This window comes from Palaemon carinicauda, chromosome 30 (assembly GCF_036898095.1).
Source record: "Palaemon carinicauda isolate YSFRI2023 chromosome 30, ASM3689809v2, whole genome shotgun sequence".
NCBI lineage: Eukaryota > Metazoa > Arthropoda > Malacostraca > Decapoda > Palaemonidae > Palaemon > Palaemon carinicauda.
Window position 1 is genome coordinate 31,066,276 of NC_090754.1, and position 12,500 is coordinate 31,078,775.

The 12,500-nt window shown below is 32.1% G+C and overlaps 1 protein-coding gene across 1 annotated transcript in view; it reads right to left on the reverse strand.

Moving 5' to 3' along the window:
- LOC137622973 (connectin-like) overlaps nt 1-12,500 on the reverse strand; it is a 575,164-nt gene that overhangs the window by 554,561 nt on the left and 8,103 nt on the right. The window lies entirely within an intron of this gene.

A 12,500-nucleotide genomic window follows, 5' to 3' on the forward strand; every position in this document is an offset into this window, starting at 1 on the left:
GATGCTTTAGCTTTACAAATTATACGAAATAAACAGTACCTGCAATCTGTGAATTACAAAGCTCGTTTATATATATATATATATATATATATATATATTCAGCAGTTACTAGTCAACTGCAGAACAAAGACCTCAGACATATACTTCCACTTGCATCCTTTTATGGTCTTCCTGTGCCAGTAAACAACCGCAAACTTTCTTAGTTCGTCAATTCATCATCTTCGCTTCTTTCCCATTATGTTATTCTTAATGTCTACTTATTGTCTGTCGTTCTCATTATATATATATATATATATATATATATATGTATATATATATATATATATATATATAAACAGCGACAAATAGATCCCGACGTGTTTTCTATTGAAGAAGATCTTCCCCGTTACACCCGTTCAGAGGAATTTCTCAGCACGGGCAGTTAATAAGCGTTGAAATTCCCGGGTGTACATTAGGACGAAACTTTCACCCAATCCACTTTGGCAACGGGGAACTTCTACATCTAAATTCCATGGAGGTTTCGAATCCCTATTTACATATTAACTTCAAACTTATCTTTTATTGAACTAAGTCGCCAAGTGGAGGAGGCACTGCAGTCCTATTTAATGAGAGCACTGGAACTCAAACGTAAGATTTACCCCCGAAGAAATTCAACACAGGAACAATGGATGTTGTTGATGATGCAATAGCAATATGAAACATTGGATGGTAGTTTTTTCTTATAATTACTTAGCCTTATAAAGAAATTAATCTCAAGGCGTACTCAATTATGCAATATGCATATTAACATATATTAAAAAACAGAGAGCATATTCATAATTTCGAGTAAGGCTTCACCATTTTTAGGACAAGATTACATACGATCAAATAAATAATGACACTGATCTTTTCAAGCTAATCTTTTCACATTTAAATATAACAATTGCCATATGATTACTAGGTCTTTCTAAGGCCTTCTCTTGAAGTATGTCGTTCGTTCAGTCGGTCATTTGCCAAAGCCAGTGAATTGAATGTTAACATTACTTGTTTCTGAATAATCAAGACAATGAAAATTATGTAATTTAATCGTCAAAAACTAAAGTCAACTCCCGACGTTCTCTCTCTCTCTCTCTCTCTCTCTCTCTCTCACACACACACATATATATATATATATATATATATATGTATATATAAGATGCAAAAAAAATAAGAAAACTCAGTGTATAAAAACTGACTGATTTAATCTATATTTTAAAGACAACTTAAAGAGAACTGATATACTGAAAATCATTTTTACATTATATACGCTAGAGTAAAAAAGAAAAAAAATGAAATTTTGGAAAAGTAAAGTGAAAAAAAAAAAGGGAACCGAAGTAGGAGCAGCTCAGATCTCATTAGGGACCGAAGACAGGCGGCTTCACATAACAGATTGAGGTTTTCTGGTCTCCAGCCAACAAACTATAGTAGTCTCTATACTCATATATTTTAATCTTTTATTCAGGCATAAATTATATATATAAAGAACCTATGCATACACCTACATAAATCCTTTTATAGTATATATATGAAATATTTATTTTAATGTTGTTAATGTTTTTAAAATATCTTATTTTAATTTTTATTACTTCTTATATCGTTTATTTATTTCCTTATTTCCTTTCGTCACTGAGCTATTTTTCCCTGTTGGAGCCATTGGGTTTATAGCATCTTGCTTTTCCAACTAGGGAGGTAGCTTAGCTAGTAATAATAATAATAATAATAATAATAATTATAATAATATATATATATATATATATATATATATACACACATATATATATATATATACACATATATATATGTATATATAAAACACGTGTGTAATTCCCATCAAGATAATGTGATTTACAGTTGCAATAATAGAACAAGGAAAATTAAAATACTATGTGAATTATGATCGGTATCGTCTTTCTCTATTTAAGATATTATCTTTATCGGAAGAAGGCGAGAATAATCACGATTCCCATATTTTCATGTTTCCTTGTTCTATTATAGCTTATATATATATATATATATATATAAACATGTGTATATATATATATATATATATATAACATGTGTATATATATATATATATATATATAGCAATATGCAAAAGCATAGGATAAATATTAATTCAAATCATGACCAGTTTTGTCTACAATCAAGACAATTTCTAAAGTACTGATGCAGATTACAAGTATACACACAAAGGTGACAAAAATATACGTACGTACACACATACATACTTTCAGAAAAAAAAATAAGAACTTGCTTTTGTTTACCAATATGTTTCCCACAGTTCAAAACGGATTATTTCTTCGGTTAAATAGCAGATGTCACTGAGGTCAAGTTAGCTCCAAAAAGGTAAAATTTATGTCACTTACAGATTTCTTCGAAAATAAATAGGTCGAAGTTGTACGTTCCATGTCTGATTTTACGTTATCTAAACTTCCTTTTATAATTCTGGACATTTCTTTCATAAATGTTAGAATGAACCAATTCTTGGTATCTCTAATATGACTAAACTTTGCTCTGTTATTGTGTGCTTTTTTATATTCATTTCATTCAATTTTCAAGAGATTTTCCAGTTTAACCAAGATCTAACTTTCCACATGATTTACACGAAAAGATACTGCACAATTAACTTCCATGAGAATTTTTTTTTTTTTTTTATAAAGGGATGAGATACGTTATGGAAACGAAAGTATATGATCGTATTAATTCAAAGGAGAAAACCAATGGTAACAAATATTGTGTTGAGTGTTTGCTTTTTGCAAATAGTACAATACTGATTCATGCAACGGGGTAGATAGGTCATAGAGAATGGCAAAGGGTTTTTATAGCGTCTGAGAGAAGAAAACAATTAATATTAGCAAAGGACAAAGTTATGACAGTACACAGAAGAATGAAAGACAGACTAATGCAAGATGGAGGGTTAGTAGTAGTAGTACTTGATTCGTAAAGGCACCTTAACAATTTATTGAAATTGTGAATTTAAGCCAGAAGGTACGGAAATAGGACTTGGGTTCAGTGTTCATTAGCAAATATGAAAAATCCTTCAGCTGTAGCATTACGTAAAAGTTGTGGAATTGGAGGATAAAATGGAAGAAAGGAACTGATAATGTGGGTATATTCGAAGGCTAAAATGCAAGTGCAATTAGGGACCGAAAGGACGATGCAAAGACCTTCAAAAGTAATGCATACTTTGCAGAGCTTGAAGTGTACTGACAGCAATACCTCCCTATGGGATGACATCGCAATAGAAAAGCAACAAATTACGGCAAAATGAAAAAGACGTGGAATTACTGTAGATGTGAATATAGAAAGACAGGAGAATCTATGCAACGGGTTTTAATGTGAAGAAATTGTATATATGATCATAAGTTGGTATGACGATATTTTTGAGGAAGCTTTAGGGAAATTAAAGAGTAGACTCGACAAGGAAGGAGAGAAAAAATGCAATCTTTACAGTTATTATTACACTATTATTATTATTATTACTTGCTAAGCTACAGCCCTAGTTGGAGAAGCAGGATGCTATAAGCAAAGGGACTCCAACAGGGAAAATAGCCCAGTGGGGAAAAGAAATAAGGAAATAAATTAACTACAAGATAAGCAATAAACAATTTAAATAAAATATCTTAAGAATAGTAACATTAAAATAAATCTTTCATTTATGACTTATAAAAACTTTAAAAAAGCAGGAGGAAGAGAAATAAAATAGAATAGTATCGCCAAGTCTACCCTCAAACAAGAGAACTCTACCCCAAGACAGTGGAAGACCATGGTACAGAGGCTATGGCACTACCCAAGACTAGCGCACAATGGTTTGATCTTGGAGTGTCTTTCTCCTTGAAAATCTGCTTACCATACCTGAAGATTATCTTCTACCGTTACTAAGATGAAAAGTAGCCACTGAATAATTATATTGCAGTAGTTAACCCCTTGAGCCAAGAAGAATTGTTTGGTAATCTCAGTGTTGTCAAGTGTATGAGGACAGAGGAGAATGTGTAAAGTATAGGCTAGAAACGCTAGACTATTCGGTGTATGTGTAGGTAAAGGGAACTGAGCCGTAGTGTCCAGAGAGAAGGGTCCAATATTGCACTCTATGGTCAATCAAAGGATCCAATAACTCTCTAGCAGTGGTATCTCGACGGGTGGCTAAATGGGCAAGAATTCTTGCCCATTTAGCCCTTCATGTTCCACATAATAATATATAAACAGGTGGTAGGTTGGTCAGGGCATCACCCACCCGTTGAGATACCACTGCTAGAAAGTTTACGGGTGTGGACTGGCGCAGAAAGACCAGAAAAAGACACAAGTGGAAGTACATGTCTCAAGTCTTTGTTCTACAGTGGACTAGTAACGCCTGATGATTATATATATATATATATATATATATATATATATATATATATATATATATATACATATATATATATATATATATATATAACATCAACAAATAGACCCTGACGTGTCTTCTATTGAAAAAAATCTTCCACGTTACACCCGTTCAGAGGAATTTCTCAACACGGGCAGTTAATAAGCGTTGAAATTCCCGGGTGTACATTAGGACGAAACTTTCCCCCAATCCACTTTGGCAACGAGGAACTTCTACATCTAAATTCCGTGGAGGTTTCGAATCCCTATTTACATATTAACTTCAAACTTATCTTTTATTGAACTAAGTCGCCAAGTGGAGGAGGCACTGCAGTCCTATTTAAGGAGAGCACTGGAACTCAAACGTAAGATTTACCCCCGAAGAAATTCAACACAGGAACAATGGATGTTGTTGATGATGCAATACCAATATGAAAAATTGGATGGTGGTTTTTTATGATAATTACTTAGCCTTATAAAAGAAATAATCTTAAATTGTACTCCATTATTTATGCAGACTATATACATATTAGGCTAAATTAAAACAAAAATAATTTTCATTATTATGATTTAGGCTTCACCATCCTTATGAGAACATTACATACGATCAAATAAATAATGCCTGATCTTTTCAAGCTAATCTTTTCAAATTTAAATATAATAATTGCCACGTCATTCTAAGTCCTTTCTCTTGAAAGATATCGTTCGTTCAGTCAGTCATTTGCCAAAGCCAGTGAATTGAATGTTAACAATATTAGTTTCTAAATAATCAAGACGTTGAAAATTATGTAATTGAATCGTCAGAAACTAAAGTCAACTCCCGACGTTCTCTCTCTCTCTCTCTCTCTCTCTCTCTCTCTCTCTCTCTCTGCCACACACACGCACACACACATAACTATATATATATATATATATATATATAGATGCAAAAAATAAGAAAACTCAGTGTATAAAAACTGACTGATTTAATCTATATTTCAAAGACAACTGATATGCTGATAAAATATTTTACATTATATGCGCTCGAATAAAAAAAAGAAAAAAACACGAAATTTTGGAAATTTAAAGTGAAAAAAAGAATGTGAACCGAAGTAGGAGGAGCTCAGATCTCATTAGGGACCGAAGACAGGCGGCTTCACATAACAGATTGAGGTTTTCTGGTCTCCAGCCAACAAACTCAAGTAGACTCTATACTCATATATTTTAATCTTTTATTTACACATAAATTATAAATATATCAAGAATTTATGCATACACTTACATAAGTCCTTTTATAGTATATATATGAAATATCTATTTTAATGTTGTTAATGTTTTTAAAATAATTTATTTTTATTGTTTATTGCTTCTTACATCGTTTATTTATTTCCTTATTAACTTTCCTCACTGGGCTATTTTTCCCTGTTAGAGACTTTGGGCTTATAGCATCTCGCTTTTCCAACCAGGGTTGTAGCTTAGCTAGTAATAATAATAATAATAATTATAATAATAATATATATATATATATATATATATGTGTGTGTGTGTGTGTAAAACACGTGTGTAATTCCCATCAAGATATTGTGATGCACAGATGCAATAAAAGAACAAGGAAAATTAAAATACAATGTGAATTCTGATCGGTATCGTCTTTCTCTATTTAATACATCTTTATCGGAAGAAGGCGAAAATAATCACGATTCCCATATTTTCATGTTTCCTTTTCTTTATTATTATTATTATTATTATTATTATTATTATTATTATTATTATTATTATTATATATACATATATATATACTTATATATATACATAATGTATATATATATATATATATATATATGTATATATATGTATATACATATTTATATATATATATATATATATATATATATATATACTGTATATATACAGCAATATGCAAAAGCATAGGAAAAATATTAATTCAAATCATGACCAGTTTTGTCTACAATCAAGACAATTTTTAAAGGACTGATGCAGATTACAAGTATACACACAAAGGTGACAGACATATACGTACGCACGCACATACATACTTTCAGAAAAAAAAATAAGAACTTGCTTTTGTTTACCAATATGTTTCCCACAGTTGAAAACGGATCATTTCTTCGGTTAAATAGAAGATGTCACTGAGGTCAAGTTCGCTCCAAAAAAGGTAAAACTTATGTCACTTACAGATTTCTTCACAAATAAATGGGTCGAGGTTGTACGTTCCATGTCTGATTTTACGTTATCTAAACTTCCTTTTATAATTCTGGACATTTCTTTCATAAATGTTAGAGTGAAACCAATTCTTGGTATCTCTAATATGACTAAACTTTGCTCTGTTAATGCGTGCTTTATTTCATATTCATTTCATTCAATTTTCAAGAGATTTTCCAGTTTAACCAAGATCTAACTTTTCATATGATTTACATGAAAAGATACTGAACAATTAACTTCCATGAAAAAATATTTTTTATAAAGGGATGAGATAGTTATGGAAACGAAAGTATGATCGTATTAATTCATAGGAAAAAATAATGGTAACAAATACTGTGTTGAGTGGTTGGCGTTTGCAAATAATACAATATTTAATTGTGTAACGGGGTAGATAGGTCATAGAGAATGGCAAAGGGTTTTTATAGCGTCTGAGAGAAGAAAACAATTAATATTAGCAAACGACAAAGTTATGACAGTACACAGAAGAATGAAAGATGGATCAATGTAAGATGGAGGGTTTGTAGTACTAGTACTTGATTCTTAAAGGCACCTTAACAATTTATTGAAATTGTGAATTTAAGCCAGAAGGTACGGAAATAGGACTTGGGTTCAGTGTTCATTAGCAAAAATGAAACATCCTTCACCTGTAGCATTAAGTAAAAGTTATGGAATTGGAGGATAAAATGGAAGAAAGGAACAGATACTGTAGTTATATTCGAAGGCTAAAATGCAAGTGCAATTAGAGACCGAAAGGACGAGGCAAAGACCTTCAAAGTAATGAATACTGTGCAGAACTTGAAGCGTACTGACATCAATATTTCCCTATGGGATGACATCGCAGGAGACAAGCAACAAATTACGGAAAAATGAAAAAGACGTGAATTACTGTAGATGTGAATATAGAAACACAGGAGAATCTCTGCAACGGGTTTTACAGTGAAGAAATTGTATATATGATCATAAGTTGGAATGACGAGATTTTTGAGGAAGCTTCAGGGAAATTAAAGAGTAGATCTCGACAAAGAAGGAGAGAAAAATGCAATCTTTAGAGTCACTGTTTCACTATTATTATTATTACTTGGTAAGCTATAGCTCAAGTTGGAAAACCAGAGCTCAAAAATCCTCCAGCTGTAGCATTACGTAAAAGTTATGGAATTTGAGGATAAAATGGAAGAAAGGAACAGATACTGTAGTTATATTCGAATACTAAAATGCAATTGCAATTCGGGACTGAAAGGACGATTCAAAGACCTTCAAAGTAATGCATACTGTGCAGAGCTTGAAGTGTACTGACAGCACTTCCTCCCTATGGGATGACATCGCAGGAGACAAGCAACAAATTACGGCAAAATTAAAAAGACGTGAATTACTGTAGATGTGAATATAGAAGGACAGGAGAATCTCTGCAACGGGTTTTAAAGTGAAGAAATTGTATATATGATCATAAGTTGGAATGACGATATTTTTGAGGAAGCTTTGGGGAAATTGAAGAGTAGATCTCGACAAGGAAGGAGAGAAAAAAAGGCAATCTTTACAGTCACTGTTTCACTATCATTATTATTATTACTTGCTAAGCTATAGCTCAAGTTGGAAAACCAGAGCTCAAAAATCCTCCAGCTGAAGTATTACGTAAAAGTTATGGAATTGGATGATAAAATGGAAGAAAGGAACAGATAATGTAGGTATATTTGAAAGGTAAAATGCAAGTGCAATTAGGGACCGAAAGGACGATGCAAAGACCTTCAAAGTAATGCATACTATGCAGAGCTTGAGGCGTACTGACAGCAATACCTCCCTATGGGATGGCATCGCAGGAGACAAAAAACAAATTACGGCAAAATGAAAAAGACGTGAATTACTGTAGATGTGAATATAGAAAGACAGGAGAATCTCTGCAATGGGTTTTAAAGTGAAAAAATTGTATATATGATCATAAGTTGGAATGACGATATTTTTGCGGAAGCCTTAGGGAAATTAAAGAGTAGATCTCGACATGGAAGGAGAGAAAAATGCAATCTTTACAGTTATTATTACACTATTATTATTATTACTTGCTAAGCTACAGCCCTAGTTGGAGAAGCAGGATGCTATAAGCAAAAGGACTCCAACAGGGAAAATAGCCCAGTGGGGAAAAGAAATAAGGAAATAAATTAACTACAACATCAGCAATGAATAATTTAAATAAAATATTTTAAAAATAGTAACAACATTAAAATAAATCTTTCATTTATGACTTATAAAAACTTTAAAAAAAGCAGGAGGAAGAGAAATAAAATAGAATAGTATCCCCGAGTGTACCCTCAAACAAGAAAAATCTACCCCAAGACAGTGGAAGACTATGGTACAGAGGCTATAGCACTTCCCAAGACTAGCGAACAATGGTTTGATCTTGGAGTGTTTTTCTCCTTAAAAATCTGCTTACCGTACCTGAAGATTATCTTCTACCGTTACTAAGATGAAAAGTAGCCACTGAACAATTCTTCTTCGCTCAAGGGGTTACCCTTGAGCGAAGAAGAATTGTTTGGTAATCTCAGTGTTGTCAAGTGTATGAGGACAGAGGAGAATGTGTAAAGGATAGACTAGACCGCTAGAATATTCGGTGTATGTGTAGGGAATTGAGCCGTAGTGTCTAGAGAGAAGGGTCCAATATAGCACTGTATGGTCAGTCAAAGGATCCAATCCCTCTCTAGCAGTGGTATCTCAATGGGTGGCTGGTGCCCTGGCCAACATACTACCTGTTCGTATATTATTATGTGGAACATGAAGGGCTTAATGGGCAAGTATATGAAGGGCTTAGTGGGCAAGAATTCTTGCCCATTAAGCCCTTAATATTCCATATAATGATATACGAACAGGTAGTAGGTTGGCCAGGGCACCACCCATCCATCGAGATACCTATGCTAGAAAGTTTACGGGTGTGGACTGGCATAAAAAGACCAGAGAAGGACACAAGTGGAAGTACATGCCTGAGGTCTTTGTTCTGCAGTGGACTAGTAACGACTGATGATATATATATATATATATATATATATATATACGGCGACAAATATATCCCAACGTGTCTTCTATTGAAGAAAATCTTTCCCGTTACACCCATTCAAAGGAATTCCTCAGCAGGGGCAGTTAATAAGCGTTGAAATTCCCGGGTGTACATTAGGACGAAACTTTCACCCAATCCACTTTGGCAACGAGGAACTTCTACATCTAAATTCCGTGGAGGTTTCGAATCCCTATTTACATATTAACTTCAAACTTATCTTTTATTGAACTAAGTCGCCAAGTGGAGGAGGCATTGCAGTCCTATTTAATGAGAGCACTGGAACTCAAACGTAAGATTTAACCCCGAAGAAATTCAACACAGGAACAATGGATGTTGTTGATGATGCAATAGCAATATGAAAAATTGGATGGTGTTTTTTTTATATAATTACTTAGCCTTATCAATAAATTAATCTCAAGGCGTACTCGATTATGCAATATGCATATTAATACATTAAAAAACAGAACGTATTCTTATAATCACGACTAAGGCTTCACCATTTTTATGAGAACATTACATACGATCAAATAAATAATGACTGATCTTTTCAAGCTAATCTTTTCACATTCAAATATGATAATTGCCACATTATAGATGTGTCTTTCTAAATTCTTTCTCCTGAAAGATATCGTTCGTTCAGTCAGTCATTTGCCAAAGCCAGTGAATTGAATGTTAACATTACTTGTTTCTAAATAACCAAGACGTTGAAAATTATGTACTTGAATTGTCAAAAACTAAAGTCAACTCCCGACGCTCTCTCTCTCTCTCTCTCTCTCTCTCTCTCTCTCTCTCTCTCTCTCTCTCTCTCATATATATATATATATATATATATATATATATATATATATATATATATATATATATATATATATATATAAGATGCAAACAATAAGAAAACTCAATGTATAAAAACTGACTGATTTAATCTATATTTTAAAGACAACTTAAAGAGAACTGATATACTGAAAATCATTTTTACATTATATACGATCGATTAAAAAAACCACAAAATTTTGGAAAAGTAAAGTGAAAAAAAAATGTGAACCGAAGTAGGAGCTCAGATCTCATTAGGGACCGAAGACAGGCGGCTTCACATAACAGATTGAGTTTTCCTGGTCTCCAGCCAACAAACAGCAGTAGTCTCTATACTCCAATATTTTAATCTTTTATTTACACATAAATTATATATATATCAAGAATCTATGCATACACTTACATAAGTACTTTTATAGTATACATATGAAATATCTATTTTAATGTTTTTAAATTATTTTATTTTAAAACTTATTACTTATATAATATTATTCATCTATTTATTTCCTTTCCTCACTGGGCTATTTTTCCCTGTTGGAGACTTTTGGTTTATAGCATCTTGCTTTCCCAACTAGGGAGGTAGCTTACCTAGTAAAAATAATAATAATAATATTATATACATATATATATAATGCATATATATATATATATATATATATATATATATATATATAAAACACGTGTGTAATTCCCATCAAGATATTATGATGCACAGATGCAATAAAAGAACAAGGAAAATTAAAACACTCTGCGAATTCTGATCGGTATCGTCTTTCTGTATTATCTTTATCGGAAGAAGGCGAATATAATCACAATTCCCATATTTTCATGTTTCCTTGTTCTATTATTGCTTATATATATATATATATATATATATATATATATATATATATATATATATATATATATATATATATATATGTATGTATATATATATATAGAAAGAGAGAGAGAGAGAGAGAGAGAGAGAGAGAGAGAGAGAGAGAGAGAGAGAGAGAGAGAGAGAGAGAGAGCGCAATATGTAAAAGCATATGAAAATATTAATTCAAATCATGACAAGTTTTGCCTATAATCAAGACAATTTCTAAAGTACTGATAAAGATTACAAGTATACAAACATAGGTGACAAACATATATGTACGTACACACATACATACTTTCAGAAAAAAATAAGAACTTGCTTTCGTTTACCAATATGTTTCCCACAGTTGAAAACGGATTATTTCTTCGGTTAAATAGCAGATGTTACTGATGTCAAGTTATCACTAAAAATGTAAAATTTATGTCACTTACAGATTTCTTCGGGATAAAATAGGTCGAGGTTGTACATTCCATGTCTGATTTTACGTTATCTAAACTTCCTTTTATGATTCTAGACATTTCTTTCATAAATGTTAGAGTGAACCAATTCTTGGTATCTCTAATATGACTAAACTTTGCTCTGTTATTGCGAGCTTTTTTCATAATCATTTCATTCAATTTTCAAGATATTTTCCAGTTTAACCAAGATCTAACTTTTCATATGATTTACATGAAAAGATACTGAACAATTAACTTCCATGAAAAAATATTTTTTATAAAGGGATGAAATATGTTATAGATACGAAAGTATATAATCGTGTTAATTTATAGGAAAAAACCTTGGTAATAAATACTGTGTTGAGTGATTGGCGTTTGCAAATAGTACAATATTTATTTGTGTAACGGGGTAGATAGAAGATAGAGACTGGCAAAGGGTTTTTATAGCGTCTGAGAGAAGAAAACAATTAATATTAGCAAAGGACAAGGTTATGACAGTACACAGAAGAATGAAAGACAGAGCAATGTAAGATGGAGGGTTTGTAGTACTAGTACTTGATTCTTAAAGGCACCTTAACAATTTATTGAAATTGTGAATTTAAGTCATAAGGTACGGAAATAGGACTTGGGTTCAGTGTTCATTAGCAAAAATGAAACATCCTTCAGCTGTAGCATTAAGTAAAAGTTGTGGAATTGGAGGATAAAATGGAAGAAAGGAACAGATAATGTAGATATATGCGAAGGCTAAAATGCAAGTGCGATT